The 25,312-nt window shown below is 44.2% G+C and overlaps 1 protein-coding gene across 4 annotated transcripts in view; it reads right to left on the bottom strand.

Moving 5' to 3' along the window:
- The window catches only part of LOC126297807 (protein O-linked-mannose beta-1,2-N-acetylglucosaminyltransferase 1-like), a 1,990,313-nt gene that overhangs the window by 1,428,342 nt on the left and 536,659 nt on the right, over positions 1 to 25,312 (bottom strand). For all 4 annotated transcript variants that reach the window (XM_049989012.1, XM_049989016.1, XM_049989017.1 and 1 more), the window contains exon 5: positions 22,856 to 22,940. The gene's annotated coding sequence lies outside the window, so the exon portion shown is untranslated. The remainder of the gene's footprint in view (positions 1 to 22,855; positions 22,941 to 25,312) is intronic.

Below are 25,312 nucleotides of genomic sequence, written 5' to 3' on the forward strand. Positions count from 1 at the left end.
ACTTAACAAGTCAGTCCACAAGGAGAAACGTTTTCAAGAATTTCTCCGCCCTACCGATCAGTCGTTGCTAGTATCGGGAACAAAAGTAATGCACAGAGAAGTGACGGGAACATTTCATAGAACCTTCAGAAGCCTGGCCATAACAATTAAAATACAGCGTCGCAAAAAGAGATGAATAGTTGTCCTAAAAAGCTCTTTAAAGGAGTAGGGCTATTAGCTCTACTGGAAATGGCTGCATCTGTCTCACAGAAACCAGTCCAGCAATCGCCTTAAGTGATTAGGGGAACTACTGCTGGTTCGACGACGATTTAAATCTCATTCCTGAATACAAAAATGGTAAACCGAGAGTTTACAGGAGCAAGGTAAAAAGTTCTGTAGCTGACACACGAATGTTTATCATCTGACTGAAATTTTCCTTTTATTATGTTATTACATGTCGTGCAAAAATCAAATTCCACTGTTAAAGTTATGTGCAGAAATTTCACTTTTACGCATTCTGAAAGCAAGTGGTGTACGATACGTATAGTCCAATGTGATGCAACACCGTGCCGTCATACATATCTTTTTGTCGAACAGTTTAACACCAACAAACATTCATCCGAACTCGATGAAGGTTTTTAAGAAATCTGCAGCTACATTTTAAAGGGTTAAATATGAATGATTGAATTCTGAAGTGGCCGTATCTATCGTAAAAGTAAAGGACGCTTCACATCTTCAGACACAGACGAAAATATGTAGAATGCATGGGATTGTCATCCAACGTCGCAGGTGACGCCATAGAAAACGAAATTAATCTTTATAGAGAAACCTACAACCGTGTAACGTTTCAGTGATATACACTCCTGGAAATGGAAAAAAGAACACATTGCACCGGTGTGTCAGACCCACCATACTTGCTCCGGACACTGCGAGAGGGCTGTACAAGCAATGATCAGACGCACGGCACAGCGGACACACCAGGAACCGCGGTGTTGGCCGTCGAATGGCGCTAGCTGCGCAGCATTTGTGCACCGACGCCGTCAGTGTCAGCCAGTTTGCCGTGGCATACGGATCTCCATCGCAGTCTTTAACACTGGTAGCATGCCGCGACAGCGTGGACGTGAACCGTATGTGCAGTTGACGGACTTTGAGCGAGGGCGTATAGTGGGCATGCGGGAGGCCGGGTGGACGTACCGCCGAATTGCTCAACACGTGGGGCGTGAGGTCTCCACAGTACATCGATGTTGTCGCCAGTGGTCGGCGGAAGGTGCACGTGCCAAACGACCTGGGACCGGACCGCAGCACCGCACGGATGCACACCAAGACTGTAGGATCCTACGCAGTGCCGTAGGGGACCGCACCGCCACTTCCCAGCAAATTAGGGACACTGTTGCTCCTGGGGTAACGGCGAGGACCATTCGCAACCGTCTCCATGAAGCTGGGCTACGGTCTCACACACCGTTAGGCCGTCTTCCGCTCACACCTCAACATCGTGCAGCCCGCCTACAATGGTGTCGCGACAGGCGTGAATGGAGGGACGAATGGAGACGTGTCGTCTTCAGCGATGAGAGTCGCTTCTGCCTTGGTGCCAATGATGGTCGTATGCGTGTTTGGCGCTGTGCAGGTGAGTGTAACAATCAGGACTGCATACGACCGAGGCACACAGGGCCAACACCCGGCATCATGGTGTGGGGAGCGATCTCCTACACTGGCCGTACACTTCTGGTGATCGTCGAGGGGACACTGAATAGTGCACAGTACATCCAAACCGTCATCGAACCCATCGTTCTACCATTCCTAGACCGGCAAGGGAACTTGCTGTTCCAACAGGACAATGCACGTCCGCATGTATCCCGTGCCACCCAACGTGCTCTAGAAGGTGTAAGTCAACTACCCTGGCCAGCAAGATCTCCGAATCTGTCCCCCATTCAGCATGTTTGGGACTGGATGAAGCGTCGTCTCACGCGGTCTGCACGTCCAGCACGAACGCTGGTCCAACTGAGGCGCCAGGTGGAAATGGCATGGCAAGCCGTTCCACAGGACTACATCCAGCATCTCTACGATCGTCTCCATGGGAGAATAGCAGCCTGCATTGCTGCGAAAGGTGGATATACACTGTACTAGTGCCGACATTGTGCATGCTCTGTTGCCTGTGTCTATGTGCCTGTGGTTCTGTCAGTGTGATCATGTGATGTATCTGACCCCAGGAATGTGTCAATAAAGTTTCCCCTTCCTGGGACGATGAATTCACGGTGTTCTTATTTCAATTTCCAGGAGTGTATGTTAAATGACAATATCTTCCTTTTCTCCACAACTGAGTTCACGCTGAGCGTTATTATCACGAGAAAAACTTGATACATCGACCATAAGAACTAATTAACATTGTTAATGAGTCCAGTTTTCAGAGGCCTAAATGTCTAGCAATGCTCTTTCTTGTAACGTAATAACAAGCAGACGTATCAGTGCTCTCTTATGAAAAGCCTTGCATTAATTGTGGTTCGGCACACTGGCCGGCCTGCTAGCCGACCTCCGGTGTTGCTCCATAATGCCTTTTGGAGTAATAAGAAGTTGTCCTACTGCATTCTGGCGAGCCAAGGCCGGGCGCTGAGCCTGCTCTCGACGTCAACCTGCCCAATACACGTCATCGACGCTGATCTAACAAATATTATCACGTAGCGTATTTTGATCATTACCGCATCAGAGAAATATTAACACAACTCTTCAATGAGCGAATGCAAGTCCAGTTAACATAGTCCATATAATTTGATCATTTTTCATAAATCGTTGAAAATGCTGAGTATGTTCCTTTCTGGTTACGGTTTTCGAACTGCCGGTCTTATGAAATAAATGAGTGTATGGCTTCACAAACTTTTTTTACGGTATTCAATGACTCTCAAAATGCTTCATGAGATTTTCACTTACATAATACGGATACATAACAGTGAAATGTACTAAATTTGCAGTGAAGTCTGCTGAGACAGAACCTTGTCTCACCTCAGTTACCACGTAAATGTAGTTGAAACATATTTTAGCGGAAGGGTTAGTTACTATCATTGTCACATGCTCTATCGCTGCACTCTTGTTATCGTGGCCATATAAGTTGTACCACAAAAGAGAGTCAAAACAGGTCGATATATTCTTAAACGAAAAAGATTCCATATAGAGTCATACTCGGTGCTGATGAAGAGCTTTGCGTGTTCTCGTGAGATACACAGGCAGTGGCATAGTCAGTGATAGGGCCTCGAAGCACGACAGGTCCCAGCAGATGAACCAGGCGAAGTATGTCCCACAACGTACCATTACTCTTATCTACCGTCCTGTGCATCTTCGACCTTTAAACAATAAGTCCTACGTGGCAGCGACTCGAGCAGACATCATTTTACTAAAAAGACACACACGGGGAAAGCAGACATCAGCTTAGTCCGAAAGACGTACAAGGGCATTTCTCCAACACGCACCCCAAAGGGCATGGTAAATAGAAATCTGTAGCCTTTCAGAAAGACTATAATATTCTCTGCAATAATAAACTGACAGACTGAATGACACGGAATAACCATACTATGATGACCCTTTACTAGCACACGTTTAGCACCTAAAATGTAGCCGGCCGCGGTGGTCTCGCGGTTCTAGGCGCGCAGTCCGGAACCGTGCGACTGCTACGGTCGCCGGTTCGAATCCAGCCTCGGGCATGGATGTGTGTGATGTCCTTAGGTTAGTTAGGTTTAAGTAGTTCTAAGTTCTAGCGGACTAATGACCACAGCAGTTGAGTCCCATAGTGCTCAGAGCCATTTGAACCATTTGAACCTAAAATGGACGTGTGGGTGTCCATCTTAGACAATAATCGGAGATGTGTTGAAGATAGTGTGGGACGTACTCTGCCGACATTTAGCAATGGACACGCGTCTCTCCAGAGTTATTATACCATGCAGTACTTGTTGGAGGACCTATTGCTACCTGAGAGTTCTTGAGATATTGGTATCGCGGCCTCGGTTAACGCATATTGGATATAGTGGACTGTGAGCGAGCGAGAGAGAGAGAAGCAGTGAGAGGTGGGGGAGGGAGAATCGAGACATTGTTTTTGAAACATGAGGAACGTTCGTCTACTTCGGCATCCTCACCGTCCTACGTGAAGTTTGGTTTAAACGAAATATTGAGACACAACGAAGACTTTACAGCCTCCACGACATTCCTTGTGGGGGCCACAAACCGTAGTATGCTTACAGTGAATATAAGCTAATGGAACAGGCAGTGAAACTAATATCAACTGAAACATAAATTTGGAATCAGAGGCAACTAAAACGGAAGAGGATAAGATACAGCAGCAGTCAGGAAATGTGCTTTACTACAGAGGCACGAAGCACAGCTTAAGTCCCGTACTCAGGAATAGTTTCGTCACTAACAAGAAACTTATGGGTCGAATGAATCGATGATAAAGGAATCTCAAATATTAGGAACAAATAAAATATACTCAGTGGAAATAGTTTAGCCACCAACAACCTCACACTATGATGCAGAAGTTGAGAACCTTTATGAGGAGTTACGAAATTGTTAAACAAAAATAATTTGTGTTATAGGATACCATCGCGCAACTTTATTGCAAAAAGGGAGACAACGCTGAAATATGATTTCAGCAGAAAACTCCAGACTCGGTTCCACCAACGATACAGGAGAAGTACTCATGTGATTCTCTACGAAGAGCCACATGTACACCATGAAATGGTTTTTTATGGAAACCGCTGGCAGAAAATGGACAGGGAAAAGATGAAACAGAATTAAAAATGACACTGACAGTGTGCTGTCAAATAGAAAACAGATCGCGCAGAATGTATAGATCTTAAAGCAGTTCAGAGAATGAAGAATCAGTAGACTTAAATGAGAGAGATAATGTTTTAACAAATATCACATTGGAGACACTCAGACATGTTGCAGGAGATAAGAATAATTAAAACAAAATTTCAAAACAGTTAACACAACTGATGAAGAAGAGAAAAGAATTAAAAGTAAATGACAGCTGGCTGGAGTGGCCGAGCGGTTCTCGGCGCTACAGTCTGGATACGCGCGACCGCTACGGTCGCAGGTTCGAATCCTGCCTGGGGCATGGATGTGTGTGATGTCCTTAGGTTAATTAGGTTTAAGTAGTTCTGTTCTAGGGGACTGATGACCTCAGCTGTTCAACTGCTCTTGCATGTCCATTGCCATCTCTGATGGAAGTAGAATGTTTCTGACAAACCACAAACAGTTTATTTCTTCTCTTTGAAATTCAGTTCCCTTCCCAAATTTCCTATTGGTTTCCTTTACTGTTCGCTCAATGTACAGGTTGAGTAACATCGGGGATAGGGTACAACCCGGTCTCACTTTCTTCTCATCCACTGCTTCCCTCTCATGTCTTTCCACTCTTTATCAGTCCGCAGCTCGTGGTCGTGCGGTAGCGTTCTCGCTTCCCACGCCCGGGTTCCCGGGTTCGATTCCCCGCGGGTCAGGGATTTTCTCTGCCTCGTGATGACTGGGTGTTATGTGATGTCCTTAGGTTAGTTAGGTTTAAGTAGTTCTAAGTTCTAGGGACTGATGACCACAGATGTTACGTCCCATAGTGCTCAGAACCACTCTTATCACTTCAGCCTGGTTTCTATGCAAGCTGTGTATAACCTTTACTCTCTATATTCTATCCTAAATACTTCCAGAATTTCAAACAACACTGTCAAAAGCTTTCTTCAAAACTACAAACATTAAAAACATAGGTTTGCCATTTTCACCTATCTTGTAACGTAAGTTATAGGTTCCCCGTTGCCTCATGTGTTCCTACATTTTTTCGGATCCAAACTCATCTTCCATGAGTTTGGCTTCTATAACTCTTTCCATTCTTCTGTAAATAATTCATATTTACATGCTAGATGGAATAGTTTTATTATTGTATGTTCTCCCAAGGATCTAAATAATTATGAGGAAACGTCGTCTACTCCATGTACCTTGTTTCGATTTCAGTCTCTCTCTGCTCTGTCAAAGTCTTCTAACAGTATTTTGTCTCCGATATCATTTTCACTTACTTTCTTTTTTATAATATTGTTTTCAAGTTCATTTTCTTTGTGCAGCCCGTCTACATATTCCTTCCAACTGTTAACTTCACCGTCTTTGCTTGCCACCTGAGTTATTCATACAGTTCCCTCTCTTTTCTCCAAAGGTCGCTTCCACCTTTCTGAAAGTGGCATCTATCTTGTCCATATTCGTGCACCATTCTACAGCTATTAATTTTTTCTCTAGTCGTTCCTTTTTTGCCATTTTGCAGTTTATGTGAATGTCATTTTTATTCGTCTGTATTCCATTTTGCCTGCTTACTTTACTACGTTTTTATATTTACTCCGTTCGTGTGTTTTATCCAAAGATTTCTACTGAACATTGCCTTTTGATCTAGTTAATCCTCTGCTGCTTCCACTGTTTCATGTATCAAAGCCATCCATTCGTCTTCTGCTGTATTCTGTTCTCTGTTTCAGTCAATAGTTGGTTTATACATTTTACAAAACCTTCAACAACCACTGGTCCTTTTAATTATTTCCTTAGCTTCCGATGTTCCTGTCATTTTTTCAGTTTCAGTTTGCAATTAGTAACTAATGAATTGTGGTTAGAGTCCACAACTGCCTCTGGTAACGTTTTAAATTTAAATTTCAATTTCGAAATCTGTCTTACCGTTATAGAATCTACCTGAAGCCTTCCGATGTGTCCATGTCTCTTCCACGTGTGCAGTCGTCCTTATAAAGAGTTTTCAATCAAATGTGTCCGGTGGGATCTATTTCGTGGCGTACACGTTCCATGGGGCACCTTTTGTAATGAAGGACGGTGTCGCAGTTGTTGCTTTACAGTCTGGAACCGCGCGACCGCTACGGTCGGGCATGGATGTGTGTGATGTCCTTAGGTTAGTTAGGTTTAAGTAGTTCTACGTTTTAGGGCACTGATGACCTCAGAAGTCAAGTCACATAGTGCTCAGAGCCATTTCAACCATTTTTGTTGCTGTATAGGCTTCACGGAGGTATTCAGCATTTGCAGAAATTATAAAATATGTTTTTCTCCGAATGTATTCAGTTCCATGCAACTTATCCTGTTGGCTATTTTATGAGGTGTGAGGTGCTAAGTTTGGTTGGAGGGCACTGCAAATACTGTTGGCAAGTTCTGCTTGTAAGCGTAACAGTGCTTTGGACACATCCCATCTATACAAGTAACGAAATCATGTACGGACAGTGAAAGTATCTTGTTTACCATGAGCACAGTGTTTTTCTGGTTTGACCGCAGGATTTGTTGGCATCTGACACTTAGATATATTCCGAAAACTATTTTTTCACGTTTGCATTTAGTGGCCTGTGAGGCCTTTATCTTCGACGAAAATTGTAATATCTTTGTAGCGCAACTGTAACATTTTCGCATTTGAGATGAAGTGAGAATTAAAATGCGATTTTCCGCGTCAGAATGCAGCACTCATACTGTTCTTCGTAGACCGTAAGTGCATCTTTTACATTTAAATTAATTGATGTCACACGTATAGAAAATGTAGGTAATTGAGCAGCACATGAAAATTATTTCTCCACAACGATACACAGTGAATTGTACATGTATTTTCGGGTGGAACCATATACGGCAAGTGAAAGATTCTGCAAATAGGGAGGTTAATGTCGGAGTTCACACATTTGCCTCTTGTCGGAGCTTGTACCGGTATTTACATCCCAGCAGTGCTTCTATGACCATTAGCATTGACTGCGTACAGTTGTACACGTATATTCAAGTTTAAGCGACATCGCGGGATCAGGATCGCCATTAATTGCGCTTCTGTATTTTAACAGCTGGCCCGCCACCGCTACACAAACTAATTGCAGCCTACCGGTCGTTTCTGACAGCTGTCAATCTTCACAGCTTATTACTTTTATTTGTATCTACGCCCAGCAACTCCAACGGCTATTGCTTCCGCAACGTAAACTGCAGGTTCACCTCACTCGTAGATCGGCCAGCAGATTTCACAAGTTATTGACAACAGGAAGCTTCGACACACCACAATACGCAAAGTTACTATTAGCACTGCGTTAATTACAGAGTAGGGCGTTACAAACATAGCGCAAACACTCTACTCATATGTTTCAAAGATGTGATAAACTGTGTATGCATACTTTTAGAAGAGTAACACACAGTGTGACAGGTTTAAACCTCACACAGATGTTTTAGTAGGAACTAAAATTCATCTCAGATTTTTCGCTATAAATGTTGACAGTCTATGTTCACATTGCTCAAGAGTGAGAATTAATTGATAGCCTTTATATTCCAAATGAACAACATCACGGACGTTCTTCACCAACAAAATGACATGTTCATCTCAAATGGGAAATAATAACTGTAACAATAATGTTATTATTAATGATTCGAAAGCTAGTTTTGTATGTATTGTATTGTATGTTAACCGGGGACCTAGAAACGACGGAGAGGCTCCGTCCCCTCCACAACTGCAGTCCACTTCACCCCTCCGCCGCCCCACAGCGAACCCAGGGTTATTGTGCGGTTCGGCCCCCGGTGGACCCCCCCAGGGAACGCCTCACACCGGACGAGTGGACCCCTATGTCTGCGTGGTAGAGTATTGGTGATGTACGCGTACAAGGAGAACTTGTTTGCGCAGCAATCGCCGACATAGTGGAGCTGAGGCGGAGTAAGGGGAACCAGCCCGCATTCGCCGAGGCAGATGGAAAACTGCCTAAAAACCACCCACAGACTGGTCGGTTCACCGGACCTCGACACAAATCCGCTGGGCGGATTCGTGCCGGGGACCAGGCGCTCCTTCCCGTCCGGAAAGCCGCGCGTTAGACTGCACGGCCAACCAAGCGGGCTAAGCTAGTTTTACTTTGACTATGATGTAACATGCACGTATTAAAATGAGACATCTGCAGCCATCCTTACGATGTTATTTATTGTAAAGCAGCCAGGTTCAGTGACTCAGTACACCATCTTATGCCATAACTGATGCTGAGAGGGTGAACTCCAATCGTATATACGATCACATCAGTGGCCAACGTCTATGAACTGGCTTCCGTAGACTATTGTAACAGTTGGTAGTTGATGGCTGCAGACACAACATCGCTGTTGCAGTAGTCGCGTATACGACTGGAGTTCATCCCATCAGCGTCAGTTTCAGGCCTGAAGATGGTGTATTGAGTCATCAAAAATAGTTGTTATATGATAAATAACATCGAAAGGACGGCTGCAGATGATTCATTTTATTACGTAAGTGAACGGCCCAAGTCCCAGAAACCTTATCTCAGGAGAATGGACATACAAAACTGAAAATTGTCTCAGACCAGAAATCAAACCCGGATATCCTTCGTATCATGCGAATTCATCTTAACCACTAGCATATTTGAGCAGCCCTAACGGGCTGTCTTAAATATTCTTTTCCACTGTTGTTTCCTCCTGATACTTCCGAATATCAGGAGATTTTCCCACGGGGTAGCCAGGAATATCTACAGTTGGTTTACCTGCTGTAAGAATGTATACCAGTTGAATAAAATTGATTAAATGTGATGAATCTAGTCAATGGGGACGAAATCAATTAAGACACAATGACATGAAACCATTCAGAAGTGCAGAATTGTGCGATATAATGAATATAACGTGACATGTGAAAATCTGCGCCGAACCATAATTAGAACACAGACCTCCATGTTATCGCGAAGAAATGTTCCGGCGGGTCCAGTAGGCGGTTTCAGACAGTGTATTGGCTAAGGCTTCTGCAGTTCTTTAGTTCTTTCTTTCCACACCAGTGAGGGCCACGTTGACTTCACGTACAATTATCCCTTCTGTCATCGACTGCAGATACACGACTCTACGCAGACATCTGGTTTGGTAGCACTCAGGACATTCATTCTGGGCGGGACAACTTCCACAAACCCATTCAAGGTAAGCATCAGTCCTCCTGCGAAGAGATCTTTAGAGAATGAGGGCGCGATCGTACTGGAAAAGCATAGGGAAGGAAATTTGGTCGAAACATTTCAGAGTTATCACCTTAAATGATCAAGGGAGTCATAGGAAATATGAATTTAAATGGCCGGAGGGGGTTATCAACTGCTCTCCTACAGAATGCGAATCCAATGCCTTATCACCGGGTCACCTAATTCAGTCGGATAAAGCAACGATGGCGAACAAACCACTCCGACATTACCCTTAATCGATCTATGTGAACAGTGTTAAAGCTAAATGTGGATATGCGGAATGAGGGTTTGACCTCAGCGCTTCTACCGAGCGAGGTGGCGCAGTGGTTAGACACTGGACTCGCATTCGGGAGGACGACGGTTCAATCCTGCGTCCGGCCATCCTGATTTAGGTTTTCCGTGATTTCCCTAAATCGCTCCAGGCAAATGCCGGGATGGTTCCTTTCAAAGGGCACGGCCGACTTCCTTCCCCGTCCTTCCCTAATCCAATGAGACCGATGACCTCGCTGTCTAGTCTCCTTCCCCAAACCAACCAACCAACCAACCAACCTCACCGCTTTAGCAACTCGCGGTGTTAAAGAGCCCTTGAAAAGAAAGGCGATTTTATGGGTTGCCTTGAAAGTTTTCATTAGAAAAGCTGGGAAAAGTGCTAGTTGTGTAGACTAAGTCTGCTGAAACAAAACAATCTTCCCTTCTTAACCACGTAAACTGCAGGTATACTATACTTAGTACAAGTCCTGTCTCATTATCGATACTTCCATTCCAGTGGACAGCAAGCACCATGCCAGTGTTTTCTTATTTTCGAAATCTTATTTTCGAAATCGAACACAGCTAACTGTGTTCGCAGATTACGAAAATCTAAGTATGTACACAGCTGGAATATGTTTAATGCCTTGCAGTGTATTACAACACGAAGGCAGCATGTAATAAATGCCAAATTGGCATAAAATGTGTGAGGGAAAAAAGTTACCGTCTGAGGGCGTTGCTGCAGCGTATATGCAACGCACCGGGTGTGTAAGCACCGAAATATAAGCAAACGATTAGTGCGGCACACGTGTCTGTCCGATGTGACAGAGGTACAATGCGGAAACGTGAACTATGGCGACGTTGTTACCAAATGATTCCACACAGGAACAACGAATTGTTATTCTTGTTTTGGTTGCCGAAGCACAAACACCAGTAGACAGCCATCGGAGAATGAAGAATATATGTGGCAATATGTATGTCGAAAACCACGGCGTGCTGCTGCTTATTGATAATATACGTCACCATATGGCGATTGTCGTAACGCGTAAGTTAGGCCAACACAATTGGGAGACTCTCGAGCACCCGCCCTATAGGTCTGATCCCTCCCAATGAGATTATCACTGTTTGGATCCCTTAAAAAAGGACTTGAAGGATCGACGATTCCTGTCTGGCGGAGATGTGCAGTACGCAGTTATAGACTTCTTCACGCAGCACGGCACGGGTTTCGTCAGCTTGGTGCGTCTCTGGGATGATTGCCTAAATGCTCACGACGGTTTTGCCTCATTGGCATTTCCATTGTGGACTATACGGCCTGATAAAGGAAACTTTTTGATCACCCTTTATATTACATGCTTGGATATGCAGATAATTAACATTTCAATGCAACAGTACGATGGGAATAACGTCATCTGTATTCTGTATACAGGCATAAGGGAAGATTACGCAGAGTGTTCCTCATTCAGAAATCGCATTCTAGTACTAGTGAGAACGAGAGCTCTGTATCAGAACGTGTCGAAATTCGATGGTGGCACGATCGTGGCCCATACAGGATGTCCCGGGATGAATGGTCATTACTTAGGAACACGACACGATATATTATTCGAAATAAGAAGGTCTGGTAAACATTGAAACGTCCCCTTAGAACAATTATACACGACTGTGCTTAAACTGACACACAATATTTTTTTTTTAGCGCAACGTAATCTGACTTCCAAAAATCACTACGAAAGAATGGCCCTGACTAACATTAACCTATACGTTTCACAAATCACTTACCTCACAAAAATCTTCGTTACTCAAGCTACTGCAATACAGCGAGCGCCACTACTGCCAGCTAAATAAAAGATTCAAACTACGGAAGGCACTAACTACTGATAGGGATAGTTAGCAAATGTTAGATTTTAATACAGAACAAACAATGTATTTACCTTAATAGTCATAATATATATAGCAGTTCATGACATCCAGTCATACAAATTTTAAAACTCCGCCATCTCTCTCCCCACGTCCACCACTGCTGGCGGCTCACCTCCAACTGCGCAACGCTACGCGCTGTTAGCATCCAGCTGCCGCTGCCCAACACTAAAATGGCAGACAACAATGCAAACCAGCCACAGACTGCATACGGCACAGCCAGTGATTTTCATACACAGCGCTACGTGGCAGCGGCGTTACCAATAAAAAAAAACTAAACATCCTACTTACAACATGGGCTCTAAGATGCAAACCTTAATAGTTATGACCGTGATTTGTGTCACAGTATCGAAGATGAAGTGTTCATAGTTGTAAATTTTTGCCTTTTAGAGCCAATGTTTACCTGGATTTTTTGCTTCGAATGTTCGATCCCGTCGTATCCCAGAGAATTGACGACTGTTCCTGGGACACCTTGTATAGACTTCAGTTTTCCGTTCCGCGATATTGCTGCTCCCGTCGGCCAGAATACCAGGACTGTCATGCGAATATTGAATCGGTGGGTTCAAGAGAACCGTACTCAACGCCATGAAGGATCTCGTCGGCCTGAAGAGGACAGACATAAGCTAACCGGACGAAAAATTCATCACCCCTAGTCCGCTGCGGAACACCAAAAAATCCAGCAACTTCACACGCTGTATGACAATAGGCACGGCCAAACACGATAGCCCCTTTTTACCACTCTGATTCGTCGTACACATTTACCCATGCTTAGGTAGAATGTATGTTTTAAACATAAATGTCCCACTGATCGGTACTGCCATATGCTCACGTGGGAGGGATGCACGCGCGGCTGGGAAGGTGACCGGATCGCTGCCCCATCTGAAAAGGCTAAACGATTCACCTGTGCGTGCACACTGGGGTGACTAATTTTTTGTTCAGTGAGATTATTAATCCGTGGGCCGTGCAGCAGTCAGGAGGAAAGATTGTTCGCAGCACAAGTATCCAGACAGATGGTGCGACTACGCCTGGAGGACCACGAGCTATCTGGACGGTGACTACCGTTGTGGCTACCAAAAAAAAAAATGGTTCAAATGGCTCTGAGCACTATGGGCCTTAACATCTGAGGTCATCAGTCCCCTAGAACTTAGAACTACTTAAACCTAACCAACCTAAAGACACCACACATATCCATGCTCGAGGCAGGATTCGAACCTTCGTCCGTAGCGGTCGCGCGGTTCCAGACTGTACCGCCTAGAACCACTCGGCCACTCCGGACCTACTGCGGCTACCCTTGCCACGACAGCAGGGAGAGGAGCGCCGACGGCGCTGGGATCAACCACAACACTCGACACAAGAATTTCACCACGTCTTTTTCAGACGAGTCCCTGTTCTTAGTACATCACGATGTATGTATTCGCTCCGAGGGTAAAGAACTCTCCCACATATTATTAATCGTTGTCATACGAGCAGGATGATACGATGTGCCATGGTACACCTCTGGTTCGCATAGACAGTAATTTGCACAGCAGGCGTACAATTTCAAACGTTTTAAGGCGGGTGACAGCGTCCTAATATTAAGTCTGGGTGACATCTTTCAATACGATAACGCAAGATTGCATGTCGCTCGATCTGTATCGACATATCTACACAGTCTAGTCACATTAATGTGACCATCGCCTGTGTTCGACATCAACGTGCAATAAACACTCTTCTAAGCGCGCAGTCCGGAACCGTGCGACTGCTACGGTCGCAGGTACGAATCCTGCCTCGGGCATGGATGTGTGTGATGTCCTTAGGTTAGTTAGGTTTAAGTAGTTCTACGTTATAGGGGACTGACGACCACAGCTGTTTAGTCCCATAGTGCTCAGAGCCATTTGAACCAATAACCACGCACAGACTGCGGTTGGCAGCACTAGCAGAGGAAGGTACATAAAGCGTTTCAGGGGAGACGCAGGAAACAGTGCAGTCATTGTCCTAATGCGAAAACGGAACGATTTGCCTGACATCCGAAAAAGTCATGATAATTGGTTTTCGCTCCAAGAGTGGAATAATTTCCAGAACGACTAAGTTTGTAAACTGTTCGCGTGCCGCCGTGATTGAAGTATACCGTGTGTGGCAAAATGACACTATCCGAAACCGGCGCCGAAGCATCACGGGTCATAGGTGACAGGGGTAAACGATGGCTGCGGAGATGTGATCGGGCGAATAGCCATGCAACTGTTCAGCAACTGACGACCCTGATGAACCAAGAGGCTACCAACAGTGTCTCCCCGTTACCGTTGAGCGAGCGTTGCTGCGTATGGACCTCCGCATCAGGCACCTGGTTCATGCATCCGTGCTAACTGCTGCGCTTCGACGACGAAGGCAGGAATTTGAAGGCTAGTACCGCTATTGGACATCAACGGAGAGGCGAAAAGTGGTATCTCCAGATGAATGTTTTATGATCCATCGGACAGAAAGAGAACACCATGCAACATGTATGCAGGATCTAGGATGGAGGAGTGAGCTTTATGATCTGGGGAATGTTTTCGTGGCATTCCCTGGGTGACATCATCATTCTGGAAGACACAATGGATTAACACAGTCATGCGTCTATCCTTGGGGACCATGTTCACAATTACATGTGGAGCCGGCCGCTGTGACCGAGCGGTTCTAGGCGCTTCAGTCTGGAACCGCGCTGCTGTTACGGTCGCAGGTTCGAATCCTGCCTCGGGCAGGGATGTGTGTGATGTCCTTAGGTTAGACAGGATTAGGTAGTTCTAAGTCTAGGGGACTGATGACCTCAGATGTTAAGTCTCATAGTGCTTAGATCCATTTGAACCATTTGTTACATGTGGCTTGTTTGTCCTCGACACAAATCCATCTACACGCAGGTCAGTGCAATGTGTGGCACGGCTCGCAGTGTACGTGCGCTGTTCGAAGAGCACCAGGATGAGTTTGCAGTGCTCCGCTGGCCACGAAACTCCATGGATTTAAACCCAGTCTAGAATCTGTGGTATCACCTCGATCAGGCTGTTCGCGCCATAGATCGTAAACCGAGAACCCTAGCGTAGTAGACTATGGCACTGGCGTTTACATGGCTCCACATCCCTGTCAGAACCTTTCTGAACCTCAATGACTCTTCGTGCACGTCTCGCAGTGGTCCGCTCTCCTGATACTGTTATTCAGGCGTTTAACAAGTGTTCACATTAATGCGACTGGACGGTGTAGATACGGAGGGTATTTGGCTGTTGTCCTAGGGAGCACATTCTCGAGATCTCTTCCCCATTGGAAACATCTGGTTCTGGACTGGTGGGTGACTAGCGCACCTCCACTCATCAGCCACAACGGTTGAGTTCAAGCAGCACGAAATGGCGAAAACGTATCTCAGAGTCATTACTGCTGACAGATGTGGCGGCTCTGTGCACTGCATTTTGCACCCTATATATACACTAAGGTATTCTTCAAAGTTAATCGTGCATTCTTGCTACTATAATGTATAAGCATAATATGAAAAATTTTTTGATTTGTATCCTTCCCAATGTTGCAGTTTTAATTCATTTTTAATGTCCATTAGTGTAATTAAAGAGATGCATATGTCTCTCCCTCAGTGAATCACTCAATTCTTTGTCTACTACCGCATCTCGAAACCCATGATTCGATAACACGTTTGCTTCTAGAAATATTTGAAGTCAAAGCTATGTTGGCACACCGTGTTTATGTGTATGTGTTTCAGTATTATTCACGTAACCGTAAATATGCCGCGAAGGTACCGTAAAATTGAGTCACTGTGATATTTACGGGTAAAATAGTCGTTTTTATACATTTAGCATTTGATAATTTGTCATATTTAAAAAGATATCAGTTTCATCGCGTGCGTTGGTTGTACTGGTCAACAATTGTTTCTTTCCATTGTGAATTTTTATCACAAGTGTTACGTATAAGTCAGTTTTAGGAGTATGCTGATAAGTTGTACAAATCTACTGACGCCAACACGATTGTGACTGTTCCCAAATCAAAGGTAAGTGTGAAGTTTGGTAACAATATATTCCAGTTTAATTTGCAATGACATCTATTTTTCTATCTGCATTCGTAATTCTAGTGATTTGATAAAATTTAAATATGAAGATTCGTGAGGAAATTTTGCCAGCTGGAGTGACCGAGCGGTTCTAGGCGCTACAGTCTGGGACTGCGCGACCGCTACGGTCGCAGGTTCGAATCCTGCCTCGGGCATGGATGTGTGTGATGTCCTTAGGTTAGTTAGGTTTAGTAGCTAAGTTCTAGGGGACTGATGACCTCAGCAGTTAAGTCCCATAGTGTTCAGAGCCATCTGAACCATTTTTTTGCTGCTGCTGCTGCTGCTGCTGCTGCAACAACAACAACAACAACAACAACAACTACTACTACTACTAATAATAATAATAGTCTGCTGTCAGTCCTTTTGATGCAGTGGAACTGTTTGATAAAGCCTACGTTCGATACCGAATAGCTCATACAGCATTCAGTAGATTTTCAGTAAATTGGAATTTTTTATTGCAATGGACCTAACGTAACGTGTGGTCGAAGACTGACATATTTAAAGGAAAAATGAAGAGCCGGGGTTACATTTGTTCCCACTTAAAAGTTTTTTCAGCATTTTTGCTCATGATAGAAGCTGGTATGTATTTAGGTGTTGTTTCTAACTTTTTTCTATTTTTCTGGTGACCATTCATAGACACAATGGTAAAGTTGGAAGCTGAGGAAATATTCTTGAAAATCTTAAAACATTTTGAAATCGTCGTTTTTTTAGCAGAAATTGGTTTTTGCTACCTCTAGAATTTGAGGAACCGTTTATAAATACATACAAAATAGTACAAAAAGCTATGTTATTTCAATGGGATACACGCTTGTATTAAGTTGACCCCACTTAATATAGTAACATTAGTACATATTTATTTTATTTTTGTAACCATTGTCATGCACATACAACACTACACAACAGTTGAATTTGGGCATGAAAGCTGAAGCTTTCACTGAAAGTAAAACTGGACTGCGGAAAAAAAGCTTGCTGTATGTTCAAAGATATTTCTAAAGTGTAGTGAAGTAACTCCGTTTTACGTAGTACAGCCCTTTCACAGACTGTTGAAAATCCTGATGCTAATTTCTAACAGTGACAATGAAAGAATAAACGCGAACAGAAGACGAAGAGCTCGGGAAGTGCTTATCTAACGTGCAGAGGCGTGAAGAGGGCCGGTGCGCCTGTAAGGATGCGTGACGCAGGGCTGCCGTGTTATTTCCCAGAGGCTGCATTACCGGCAGTAACGACGCGGCGGTTATGAATTTCTCACGGCGGCTCAGCTGGCACGCGGCCGCCCGCCGGAAGCACACAAATAGCCTCCTCGGTCACATCGCGTTTCACACCCGCACTGCCCGCCGGACGCCGGACGCTCGGCTCTGCCGCCCACGCACCTTCACCTCTAAGCTCTTTCGCCTGGTTTGCTGCCATCCTGTCTCTCGTTCCTGATCCACTTTCCTACCTTCACTGTGGCTGCTCTCATTTACACAGTGTACCACGAGGAAATGCCGTTGCTAGGAGGGTAAAGTGTGGTTAAAATACGAGGCGTAGAAGCAAAAACAATCCATAGCTAACAAATAAACCGTCAATTAAATTTTGAAAATCCGGTCTTCGACCTTTTGCAATGTTGAGCTCTTTTCACAAGAGTGACAAGTGATTTATGGCGCTCCCCAAGGTAGTGTTACAGGCCCTTTGCTGTTCCTTATCTATTTAAACGATTTGGGAGACAATCAGAGCAGCCGTCTTCGGCTGTTTGCAGATGACGCTGTTGTTTATCGACGCAGAACGAAGCGTTTTTCCTTAACAAACAATCCTGGTTCAATATCTGATGTGGCAAAAATTTTCTAAAGAAGGATACTAGTCCAAGAAATGATTTTAACTGCTTACGATTGCCAAGGTATGGGCTTTCACTTATGGCTTTTAATTTCTTAGGATTTGGAGTTATGCCTAAAGGAGAGATAATATGACCAAGAAATTTGACTCTCTCTTTCCCGAACTCAGATTTAGAAAGGTTTACCGTTACTCCATAATTTTGAAACCTACAAAACACTCTTCGCAACAACTCCAAGTGACACTCCCGTGTATCGGTCGCCACTAGGAGATCATCAACATACAATGTCACTTTGTTAACCAAATCCGGGCTCAACACGGTATCAAGTGCGGAAATGAAAACTCCACCACTGATGATCCAACCAAAAGGCATAACTTTAAAATAAAAACGGTATACTTCCTAGATTATTCATCTAAAGGGACCTGCCAAAACGAACTACGGAGGTCTATGGAGGATAGATACTTTACACCATAGAAACGCTTTAACAATTCATTTAGATTTTCTGTCCTTGTTTGGACAGGTATTAAGATTTTATTAATGTTCCTAGCGTCAAGTACCAATTTTACGTCTTCATTAGGTTTTATTACTGCTAAGAGTGGACTACTGTATTCCTAGTTGGATGGTTCATTGATACCCCATTCCAACATCCGTTGAATTTCTATCCTAACCGCTTCACGTTTTGACCAGGGTATAGAATACAATAGGTGTCATGAGGTCTCACACGCATTCTATATTTAAATCCTCTCCTCACACCAGGGTGACAAAGATTCTGATTCACTTATTTTATCTCGCATAATCTGTTCAAGATCTGGATTGGGATTAGCTACTGACAAGTTCTCGGTAATGGTGCGAAAAGTGGCAGTTGACCCTAAATATCGAAAAGTGTGAGGTCACCAACATGAGTGCTAAAAGGAACTCAAACTTCGGTTAAAAAATAAATCAGTCTAATCCGAAAGCCGTAAATTACCTAGGTGTTACAATTACGAACAACTTAAATTGGAAGGAAAGCACAGAAAATGTTGTGGGGCAGGCTAACTAAAGACTGCATTTTATTGGCAGGATACTTAGAAAATGTAACAGACCAACTAGGGATACTGCCTCCACTATGCTTGTCCGTCCTCTTTTAGAATACTGCTGCGCGGTGTGGGATCCTTACCAGATAGGACTGACGGAGTACATCGAAAAAGTTCAAAGGCAGCACGTTTCGTATTATCGCGAAATATGGGAGAGAGTGTCACAGAAATGATACAGGATTTGGGCTCGAAATCATTAAAAGAAACGCGTTTTTCGTTGCGACAGAATCTTCTCACGACATTCCAATGACTAACTTTCTCCTCCGAATGCGAAAATATTTTGTTGACACTGACCTACATATGGAGGAACGATCACCACGATAAAATAAGGAAATCAGAGCTAGTACGGAAAGATATAGGTGTTCGTTCTTTCCAGGCGCTATACAAGATTGGAATAATAGAGAGTTGTGAAAGTGCTTCGATGAACCCTCTGCCAGGCAATTAAAGGTGATTAACAGAGTATCCATGTAGATGTATATGAAGTATGTTTTACGATTTTCTAGTTTCTGTATTAGCTTAACTACACTCATTCACAATTTTAAACACAGCTGAGAGCAGCAACCGTAAAGAAATGTTCACTGTACAGAGTTCACAGCCAACCGGTTGCATCAGTTTAATGTAAAAATCTTTACCAGATTTCGATACCACTAAGGATATCATCTTCAGAAGCAAGTCACCTATAATGTTTGAACATATTATAAAATAAACGTCTAAAATACTTAATAGTTGACAACACTGAAAAGGTGAAAGTGGAATAAGACTGGTAATTCCGCAAATTACACGACGTTCAAATTATAGAGGGCTATTCAAAAAGAAGGAACAGATTTCAAAGACTTTCATCTTCCAAATTGCAATAATTCCAACATTCCTGGACAGACAACAGTTTACATCTACATCTAAATCTACATGATTACTCTGCAATTCACATTTAAGTGCTTGGCAGAGGGTTCATCGAACCACAATCATACTATCTCCCTACCATTCCACTCCCGAACAGCGCGCGGGAAAAACGGACACCTAAACCTTTTTGTTCGAGCTCTGATTTATTTTATTTTGATGGTCATTCCTACCTATGTAGGTTGGGCTCAACAAAATATTTTCGCATTCGGAAGAGAAAGTTGGTGACTGAAAATTTGTAAATAGATCTCGCCGCGACGAAAAACGTCTTTGCTTTAATGACTTCTATCCCAAGTTGCGTATCATATCTGCCACTCTCTCTCCCCTATTACTTGATAATACAAAACGAGCTGCCCTTTTCTGCACCCTTTCGATGTCCCCCGTCAATCCCACCTGGTAAGGATCCCACACCGCGCAGCAATATTCTAACAGAGGACGAACGAGTGTAGTGAAATCTGTCTCTTTAGTGGACTTGTTGCATCTTCTAAGTGTCCTGCCAATGAAACGCAACCTTTAGCTCGCCTTCCCCACAGTATTTGAACAGTCCCGGTAGACTTTCCAATCACGGCCACATTGTCACAGTTTCTTTCTTCTTCATGGAAAAAACTGTGACCTATCTAGACATGCTTCAAAAATGGTTATTTCCTCAATTTGAAAATGATTCAGATGACTTCATCTTCATGCAAGATGGTATTCCGCCTCATTTCTCTAGCCACGTCCGACGTTACCTGAATGACACAATTCCAGGACGTTGAACTGGAAGAGGAGCAGCAGAAGATGAACTTCGTCGCCGGTGGTCTCCCAGGTCTCCAGATCTCACACCTTGTGACTTTTACCTGGGGCAAGTAAAAGGCTGCGTTTTTTTATCCCCCCCTATGCCTGACACTACTGAAAGTCTGCGACATCGCATTGTTGAAGCTGTGAATTCGATAACGAGAGACCAGCTGCTTCGTGTGTGGCAGGAAATGAGGCACCGTTTTGATACCTGTTATCTAACACATTGTGCTCATATTGAATTCATAAAAATTTGAACTTTTCTCTTTCCAGTAACGTTCGAATTGTGTTCCTGCCTTCTGTACTTTGGAAGCAATAAATATTTGAAATGTGTTCCTTCTTTCTGAATAGCCGTATAGCCGCGCGGTGCAGCCGCGTAGTGTAGCCGCGCGATCTGAGGCGCCTTGACACTGTTTATGCGGCCCCGCCTGCCGGAGGGTCGAGTCCTCCCAAGGGCATGGGTGTGTGTGTTGTCCTTAGTGTAAGTTAGATTAAGTAGTGTGTAAGCCTAGGGACCGATAACTTCAGCAGTTCGGACCCACAGGGACCTACCACAAATCTCCAAATAGCCGTGTGCATGATGAGCTAAGGATCTCAAGTCAGAAATCGGAAAATATGAAATAAAATCCTCCATGTGAACACAAAAAATTGTTACAATAGGTACTGCTTGTTAGAAGAGCAGATATTAGACTAAGCGTTTGGCAACTAGGATGCCAGGTAGACTTGCTGTAGAGCGCACTACTTACTGGGCGCTAGTAGCATGATAAACGCTTAACTGGATGAAGTACGTAATTGTCACAGTAATACATCTAATGACACATATTTAGATGCTTAAAATAAAATAATTGTATGTGGTACGAAAACAGGGTTTATAAAAGATACAAGAGGAATAAAATAAGATTTATAGGAATGACTACGGCAAAAAATAGCAAAATGAGTAAAATGTAACTGGACTCTGTATTTGCTTATTGTTTGTGTGGTGTCACCGCCAGACATCACACTTACTAGGTGGTAGCCTTTAAATCGGCCGCTGTCCGGTAGTATACGTCGGACCCGCGTGTCGCCACTATCAGTGATTGGAGACCGAGCGCCGCCACACGGCAGGTCTAGAGAGAGAGTTCCTAGCACTCGCCCCCAGTTGTACAGCCGACTTAGCTAGCGATGGTTCACTGCCTACTTACGTTCTCATTTGCCGAGACGATAGTTTAGCGTAGCCGTCAGCTACGTCATTTGCTACGACCTAGCAAGGCGCCATATTCATTTACTATTGATATTGTAAATCATGTACCGTCAAGAGCGACGTTCATCATTTATGGATTAAAGTTAAGTATTCCACCAGCTATGTCCGTTTTTCTAAATTCTAATTTCCTTGTCCTGTTCCAGACCTCACGCCAGCCTGCGTGAGCTAAAACGCGTGCATTTCGGCCTCCTCTAGTAACACGGTGTTGGCTCTCCTGCCAACCACAACAGTATGTACGCCGGAAGCCACTGCATTCCACATTCTGTTTTGTAAAGTTTATGTGAGGCAATTTCCCCCAGTTTTCCATGTTCTAACATCTCTATATAAAAAAGATCTTGATACAGTATGTTCCTTATTCGCAGCGTGTATGTGTGATTAATTATTTTACTCATTTTGCTACTTTTTGTCGTAGTCACTTTTATAAAAATTATTTTGTTGATTGGTTAACTTCAATGCTAACTAACTCGGAAAGGGCGCTCCCTATCGAATTTTCTTCTTAACAGTTATATCCCAGCGCAACCTACCCTGGAACACACTTACAAGCTTTTCAGACTGTTTCTAACCACCCTGTATAAAGCCTTTCCTTTACAAGCGTTTTCGTCAGTCTTTTACCAATTAGAGTATTGCAGATGATAATTTGCCTTCTGGTAAATTTTCTAATAACAGTGCAATCCTCGTATTACTCTTAGCTTAAAATTGCTATGGTCCTGCAATATGGCTGACTGATATGTTGCGGAGCCTGGCCAAGAGAAAATCACAGATCTGCTACTAGCTGTGAAGTTCGAATACTGACGGTAAGGGAAATTTATGGGAAGCTATTGAGTTCGTGTGAGCCGTTCGTATGGGGTGGAATTTGGCTAATTTTCCCGCAGTGGTCATTTCGCGAGACTTACGTGGATTGAAGTAATAGATTACCTGGCTGCTCCTGAAGGCCGCCGCTGTAGCCGAAGGGCTGCCGGCGCGGTAGCTCAAGCTGCTCGGTGAGGGAGCTGACCACCCTCTGTAATAAAAAAGAACGGAATTAAGTTTGCATCGATGGTGTATGAGAGGTGTCATGCAACATCCGTACAGAAATGATGACAAAAAATGGTGACAAAAGAGACAGATAGAACGGAAGGAGAAAAAATGTGGTTAGCGTCACTGCCTTTGGTGTGCGAAATAAATTGCCCCTTTTCTAACAGCCACGTACCGCAAGTCTCTAGAGGAACGGAAGGTTCCAATTGATTGGAAAAGAGCACAGGTAGTTCCAGTTTTCAAGAAGGGTCGTCGAGCAGATGCGCAAAACTATAGGCATCTCTGAAACAGCGATCGTGTGAGACCCAACTCGCTTTATTTGTTCATGAGACCCAGAAATTATTAGATACAGGTTCCCAGACTGATGCCATTTTCCTCGACTTCCGGAAGGCGTTCGATATAGTTATGCACTGTCGCCTGATAAACAAAGTAGGAGCCTACGGAATATCAGACCAACTGTGTGGCTGGATTGAAGAGTTTTTAGCAAACAGAACACAGCATGTTGTTCTCAATAGAGAAACTTCTAAAGACGTTAAAGTAACCTCTAGCGTGCCACAGGGTAGTGTTATGGGACCATTGCTTTTCACAATATATATAAATGATCTAGTAGATAGTGTCGGAAGTTCCATGCGGCTTTTCGCGGATGATGCTGTAGTATACAGAGAAGCTGCAGCATTAGAAAATTGCAGCGAAATGCAGGAAGATATGCAGCGGATAGGCACTTCGTAAAGGGAGTGGCAACTGACCCTTAACATAGACAAATGTAATGCATTGCGAATACACAGAAAGAAACATCCTCTATTTTTATGATTATATGATAGCGGAACAAACACTGGTAGCAGTTACTACTGTAAAATATCTGGGAGTATGCGTACGGAACGATTTGAAGTGGAATGATCATATAAAATTAATTGTTGGTAAGGCGGGTGCTAGGTTGAGATTCATTGGGAGAGTCCATCAACAAAGGAGGTGTGGTGTCATCGTCAGACACCAAACTTGCTAGGTGGTAGCCTTTTAAATCGGCCGCGGTCCGGTAGTATACGTCGGACCCGCGTGTCGCCACTATCAGTGATTGCAGACCGAGCGCCGCCACACGGCAGGTGTAGAGACACTTCCTAGCACTCGCCCCAGTTGCACAGCCGACTTTGCTAGCGATGGTTCACTAACTAAATACGCTCTCATTTACCGAGACGATAGTTAGCATAGCCTTCAGCTAGGTCATTTGCTACGACCTAGCAAGGCGCCATTATCAGTTACTATTGATACTGTGAATCATACCTCACGCCAGCCTGAGAGAGCTAAAACGCGTGCCTTTCGGCCTCCTCTAGTAACACGGTGTTGGCTCTCCTGCCAACCACAACAGGAGGTGGCTTACAAAGCACTCGTTCGACCTATACTTGAGTATTGCTCATCAATGTGGGCTCCGTACCAGGCCGGGTTGACAGAGGAGATAGAGATGACAGAGAAGATCCAAAGAAAAGCGGCGCGTTTCCTCATAGGGTTATTTGGTAAGCGTGATAGCATTACGGAGATGTTTAGCAAACTCAAGTGGTAGACTCTGCAAGAGAGGCACTCTGCAAGAGAGGCGCTCTGCATCGCGGTGTAGCTTGCTCGCCAGGTTCCGAGAGGGTGCGTTTCTGGATGAGGTATCGAATATATTGCTTCCCCCAACTTATGCCTCCCGAGGAGACCACGAGTGTAAAATTAGAGAGATTCGAGCGCGCACGGAGGCTTTCCGGCAGTCGTTCTTCCCGCGAACCATACGCGACTGGAACAGGAAACGGAGGTAATGACAGTGGCACATAAAGTGCCCTCCGCCACACACCGCTGGATGGCTTGCGGAGTATAAATGTAGACGTAGATAGGACCCAGGCTTGGTTCCAGGTACCTCCTCAGACTTTTTCTGAGGGAGAGGGGTCTGTAACGAGGTCCAATCAGCCTCAGAAGGACAAATGCGGCAGGATTTATCTGTTGGCAAAACGGCTTGAGGGATTGCCGACCCTGATCATGTGTCCCACGATTGCACATAACTCTTCCTACTGCTTCCTACGCAGCAGTCGGCAAGTCGGAAAAGGTTTAAGACCAAATCCGTGAGTGGTGTTTGCCCCTACTCTACTTGGAACGTACGCCCTCTTAATCTATACATATTATAAATCAACCAACCAACCAACCAGTTCATTATAAATCTCCACTGGACCGGTTTCAACCAAAGTTGGTAGACATATCACTTACTGTCTGGAGAGAATCTTCATGTGAAAGGGGAAAGGTGGAACAGAAAAAGAACTGTAGCCCACGACGCGTGAATACTCACACTTCATTCATCTAGTAGTAGAGAATAAGAGTTAAACGAACTTCACA

This window comes from Schistocerca gregaria, chromosome X (genome assembly GCF_023897955.1).
Source record: "Schistocerca gregaria isolate iqSchGreg1 chromosome X, iqSchGreg1.2, whole genome shotgun sequence".
NCBI classification, from domain to species: Eukaryota; Metazoa; Arthropoda; class Insecta; order Orthoptera; family Acrididae; genus Schistocerca; species Schistocerca gregaria.